Raw genomic sequence first — 6,542 nt, forward strand, 5'->3', positions numbered from 1 at the left:
ACAGATCAATGAAACTCAGCTGCAGGATAAACTTGTCTTTCAGTGATGTCTACGACCTACCAAAACTAATGTTTGATTGGAAGCCAGTGGAATAAAGCTGCTAAAGAAGCTGGGGGTTCACAGTATTATTTGATGATGTAAGAACTGAGTTATAAGTGGGGGAGAAAAAGAATGACACTGCAGCATGCAGCTGCTCAGTGGCCATGCCTTGGGGCTAGCAAAGGCTTGGCTTGGCAACTTTAGGTTCTTGTTTCTCCCTCCCTGTTCAGCAGTCATCTTCAGAAGCAAATGCTTTCAGGCTGGGAATCTGGAGGGGAAGAAATTACAAGAACAAACTCTACACAGCTGTTTGTCTTGCTTTTACCAAATGAAACTGATAGCCCAGAAACTCCCAAGCTTGCCATAATTCTACACTCACTGGCCATTTTCCAGCTAGTTCCTTCCCTTCTGCACCAAACCTTCTCTCAAAAACTAAACAAGCAGCCAGAGACAACAGCCTTTGTTGAAACAAAGCCCCCCCATCTTATACAGTGGCACTTTCAAGAATGCCCAGAGTTCTGTCACAGAGCAAAGCCCCAGTAAACTGTGCCAGGAGTGAGGGAACAGCTTTGTGAGCCAACTGGTCTGTTCTCTCCATGGGGTGAAATGCTCCAGGAGGGAAAGACACAGTGGTTTTGATGGTGGAATGAGCAAGTGGCTGCTCAGTGCCCACAGAGCAGAGCTGCAGAGATTGCAAACCCCATCAGCTTTTCATTAGTGCTGATTTGTGTGCTTGGTGTCCAGCCCCTGCCAGCTCCTGCCCCTATGCAGAAACTGCCTTGGATCTGTGTAGGGCCAGCAGATGACATGGCTCCAAGCTAGATTATTTCCCCCTCTCCCACTTGGTAATGGGACCATGGGCAGGTTCCTCCAGCAGTGCCCACACACTATGGAGTGTCCTTGCCTGGAGCAATCACTGGGAGGGGGGGTGAGTGCTCTGAATCTGGCCCTGTTACAGGCTCTGGTAGCTGGAACTTGTTTTGGCTCTTTCAGTAAGCAGAGTGAGGACCTGGCTTTTGAGCTGTTCCCTATGGCCACAGCTCTGGGTGATAATTAACCTCCCTGAACAGAGAGGAGCAGACCAAGTCTGCCATCACACAGTCTTTTCTGCCTTTTCTGCTCCTTGAGCTCTTCACGTTCACCCCATCCCACTGAAATGCTCTGCTCCCAGCATTCCTTCCTCAGACACACAATGCTGAGAAGACTGATGAGCCTCTTCATTTGTGAGAATTTAAAAAACCACAGAAAAATACACTCCCAGCAACAATGGCTGGAAACATCATCTGGAGTTACACAGGCTGGAAAGAACCAGGGATCCTTTATCCAAATGCCTCCCTCAGCAGCCTTTTGTCTGTGCCATCCCAGCAGGAAGCCTAGCACATCACCCCAGAGCTGACAGACAGAGAGACAAACTGACACCACTTCTGGGCTAAGATGGATTGTGGAATTTTTTCCCCCCTTTTAAAATCTGTTTGATGGAAAGGAAAAAAAAAATCTGTTCCTTGACTGGGAATCTCTCAGAGAGCTGGTCCTGCAAGGAGCAGGGCAGCACTGCAGACAGGTGAAGAGGTAATTTATTAAACTTGTGGCTAGTTGGCCTCCCATCAGAAAAGCAGCTTCTCCAGCTCCTGTCCCTGACAGCTGCCAGGAATAGGAGCATTCAAGGACTCTCCACTGCTCCAGAGAAAGAAACACAAGAATCACAAAGCCCAAACTCCTCTCCATACCCCTGGCAAAAAAAGAAAAAAAAAAAATTGCAGGCATATTATCTCAGCATGTCACATCTGGCAGCAAAAGTCAGGCCCTGCAGAGATAAGAATTACAGAATCACATCTCTGTGGGGATCCACTAATTTTAGGGCCAGGAGTGAAATATTTCTTGGTAAAGGTCTTTCCCATACTCTTCCCACTGCCTTAACATCAGAAACCATTGCTCTTGACATCTCTGGCAGGACAAATGTGCCATTTGGCATCCTTTGGGGTGAAAATTGCTTCAGGGAATGCAAGACATAAGCCTGCTTCTTGATTGGTATAAATAATCCTGTTCCTGTCTTACACTTGGGAAAATGTGGCCTCATAGTGTTTTCCTCTCTGCTCCTGACTGACTGGAGAGCGAAGCCAGAGAAGATCAGAGAATGCAGTCCCATTTTTAGCTGCAGGAGTGGGACAACCACAGGATCCTGTGAAGAGCTGCTGAAAATCAGATGTTTCTCTTCCCTTCTCTCCCTTTTGTGTATTTTCTTCTCTGTACCAGTTCTTGTCCTGCTTTATTTAGATACAAACCTGGTGCTATTTATCTCCATCCTTCTCCTGTTAACTTGACAGAGCCTTTTGTTAGCCATGGAGAAAAGGGAAACCTTTACCATAGCAGACACACAGCACCTATCAACCTCCCACTTGGAAATCCCCAGGCAAAGGAACTGCTGGGGCAGGAGAGCAGCACTATGCTGTTGCAGTGCAAATGTGAGATCCTGCTGCTCAGGAAGGGCCACACATTCTCTCCTGACTCCCTGGGAGCTCTTCAGTATCTGTTCAACCCAGGTTTGTCTCAGAGATTCTAGGAAGGACACTTCTGTGGCACTCTCAGCCAGAGCCAGGAGGATGAGCCAGCCTGTTTTACTGATGATGTGCAGGGACATTCATCATCTCCTCCATGAGCTGTACTTCCAAAACCTGCCATGGAGAAGTCAGGCAGGACACACACTGAGTGGGGCTTTTCTCAGCTCTGCAGCCTGCACCTCAAGCCTTGGATCTCCATTTGCAGTTACCAACTGAGAATAATCACAACAGAAATATTACTGTTTACACACCAAGTCAAATGTGGGTGCTGTCCAGCCCTCCTGTTAATCTCTGTTCACCTGCCATTACCAACCCCATGATTCCAAGCAGATGTCAGCTGGGTCCTGTCTATCCTTCAGTGCCTGAGCTTTCCCTCCCTCTCCCTAAGCAATCTCCACCACTGCATCACACTCTGCTGATCCCCTTTGCTCCACCCCACATGGAAGCTTGCTCAGTATCTAAGTTCATATTCACCCCCTGATATTGCAACCATAAGTAAAAACAAGCTCAGTTAACTAAAATAACATCTTAAATGCATAAAACAATTGAGAGCAAGAAGACACATTGCTCTGTATTAAAATGAGAACTATGAACAGTTATTCTGCTGGTTGTTTAACTGTGTGTGCTATCTGTGAAACCATATGGTAAAGTGCTCTGAGAATCACTGAGAAATAACAAGCCCTTGGGTTGATAAACTTTGTGTAATTTACCCTAAAGCACTTGCAAATTACCTTACTGTGTGTCCTTCAGCTGATGTTGAAAAGCACTCCTGGCTGCCAGGAGGATGAGGAGCCATCCCACAGCACCCCACGCTTTTGCAGACAGAAGATCTCTGAAACAAACAGAAATGAGACAGAGCAGTAAAGGCAGTTAATCACATCAGAATTTAACCAGGATGGCGCCAACAGTTCTGTTTTGCCCAAAACTACATGGGTATCTTTTTGCTTTCAGCTTTATCTGTCAGCTTTTATCTTTCATGGCTCCACCACAACATCCTTGGAGCCCTGATGGCTGAAGCCACCAGGCTCCAGCAGCCACAAGTTAAAGGTGGTTATTTATTTTGCCACAGTCAAAACATTTTACCATTGCTCAGGAGACCAATCTATTAAAAACACATTGATATGTCAAGTACCCCACAAATACATTAAAATAACTGCACTGTTTGATGGATGGAAGTTCATATACAATTTGATTTGAGAATTTGCTTTACCTGACATCTACAAAATGCACATTGGCCTCTTCCTCTTTGAGGATAAATAGGTGACATCTTACTTGTGGAATTTCACGTGGTTTGCTATCTCAGCTAACCAGGAATAAAAACTTCCTGTCTTGTCACGTGGTAAGTCTTTGGGCTTTGTGTTATCCTGTGAAACAATTCCTTGTCTGGGGATTGCAGCTGAATTGAAGGTCAGTTTTCCTAGAAGGCCACTTTCTTGAGTTGTTTACTGTTCCCTGTACAATACTGTATTCAAGCCAGCTTTGTGCTTCTGTTAATACCAGAATTTGATTAGGTCTGGCCTTACAACTTCAAGTAAACCAGAAGCCTGCAGTTCCATTTATCCATTTATTATAAAGGGATCCATGGATCCATTTATCCATGCACCAACACTGCCAGGGCTTCCTGCAGGCCAAGCTGAGACACATTCATGCCTGCAGACACTTGGTCCCTAGATTTATTAACCTGGTTTGACTCAGAGCAGAGCCAAGGTGATCAAATTTTGTTTCAACACTGCAGCTGGCAGGGGGAATCCATACCTGGAGAAGAGATAGGGGAGGGGAGGGGAGGGGAGGGGAGGGGAGGGGAGGGGAGGGGAGGGGAGGGGAGGGGAGGGGGAGGGGAGGGGAGGGAAGGGAAGGGAAGGGAAGGGAAGGGAAGGGAAGGGAAGGGAAGGGAAGGGAAGGGAAGGGAAGGGAAGGGAAGGGAAGGGAAGGGAAGGGAAGGGAAGGGAAGGGAAGGGAAGGGAAGGGAAGGGAAGGGAAGGGAAGGGAAGGGAAGGGAAGGGAAGGGAAGGGAAGGGAAGGGAAGGGAAGGGAAGGGAAGGGAAGGGAAGGGAAGGGAAGGGAAGGGAAGGGAAGGGAAGGGAAGGGAAGGGAAGGGAAGGGAAGGGAAGGGAAGGGAAGGGAAGGGAAGGGAAGGGAAGGGAAGGGAAGGAAGGGAAGGGAAGGGAAGGGAAGGAAGAGGAAGAGAAGAGAAGAGAAGAGAAGAGAAGAGAAGAGAAGAGAAGAGAAGAGAAGAGAAGAGAAGAGAAGAGAAGAGAAGAGAAGAGAAGAGAAGAGAAGAGAAGAGAAGAGAAGAGAAGAGAAGAGAAGAGAAGAGAAGAGAAGAGAAGAGAAGAGAAGAGAAGAGAAGAGAAGAGAAGAGAAGAGAAGAGATCACCCTTACACCATCCCTTCCCACCTGCACCTAAACATGACCGTAAATAACCATGGTAAGTGACTGTGGACACTCAGCACCCCAGCCAACTTTTTTCCACAAAGTAGGTATATATGGATAATTTTGTCCTATTTTGTGCTCACAAAGAAAGAAAAATACTTCCTGTCCTCTGGTAGGTTTGTTTAAAGAAAGAGGGTTTGTACAACGGGTCTTGGATAACTCCACTTGCTGATGACCCCAAGGTTGCTGGGACAGAGCCCTGCCATTCCCATCACCACATGCTCTCCTCCCTTGTTGGTTTTCCCAGCTTTTTCAGAGATGGCGTAACTGAGAGATGTTTTAAAAGATTTTATTCCATTATCAGTCTGGATGAACGCTGAGACATAAGAGATGTAAAACTCACTGCCATCCCATCAGAAGCCAGCCTATTTCCTGCTTCCAAGACCTTAGAAATGTTTTTCAGCCTATTAGCTTTTGCCCCACAATGCTGCTGTTTCTTCTAACACTAATCACCTATGTTTTTTCCCCACATGGTCCTGCTACAATTCATCTTTCACAGTTCTAATTCTCTAAAATATCTGGTCTTTTTGTAAAGCCATATTTTGAAATTTATTAAAACTTATTTCTAGTTCAATCTCTCTCTCAACAATCTCTATTCCATGGCCTTCCTAAGCCAGCACACCTTATCTCAGAGTTTGCATACAGATGTACAAGGTTGCGTGAGCTTTCTGTCAGGTTTTGAGAATTCTTTACAAATCCATTTCTCACACTACCTCACAACAACCTGGTGGCTGAATCCTGGGTCCCCAGATCCCAGCCCAGGGGTCTGCATGTCTGTGCCCCCAAAGACATTGCAACAATCACTCTTCCTCAGCTGAGGCAGCCACTGTGAGTGCAGAGAGCAGGATAAAGCTCTCACCATTTTGAGGCTCTCTGCCTCATTTCTTGTTGCAGAAAGGTGAGCAGGGACATCAGCCCCACCATCACAGGCTTGTCAGTACAAATATCACCAAGCTGCCATGCACGATGGAGATCCCTCCCGGGTGCAGTATATCCATGTACAAACAAGGGTAATCCACCCTCTGGAAGAAACCATTTGCCACAAAAGGCCACAGGAGGAGCTGGCTGGCTGGCAAAGACAGACTTTTGTTATGAAGCCTGAGAATGGAGGGGCCATCCAAGAGAGCACTGCTGCTGGACACCTACATAATGCAGAATACAGGTACTGCATGCAGGTCCAACATCTCTGCCTGGCCACTCAAACATTTTATGAACAGGCTGCTCTAGTGTGGATCCTCCACAAGGTCACCTGCTCCCACAAGGGCTCCTCTCACCACAGGTCCCTGCCAGGACCCTGCTGCAGCTCAGCCTTCCCAGGAGTTCCCAGCCTTCTTTCAGGCATCCCCCTGCTCCAGTGTGGGCTCCTGCAGGTGGATCTGTACCCCCAGGAACCTCCATGGGCTGCAGGGGCACAGCTGCTTCACCATGCTCTGCACCACAGGCTGCAGTGGAACCTCACCCTGTGCCTGGAGTGCATCCTCCCCCTCCTTCTCTGCTGACCTTGCTGTCTG

This window comes from Fringilla coelebs (genome assembly GCF_963513975.1).
Source record: "Fringilla coelebs genome assembly, chromosome: 19".
Lineage (NCBI taxonomy): Eukaryota > Metazoa > Chordata > Aves > Passeriformes > Fringillidae > Fringilla > Fringilla coelebs.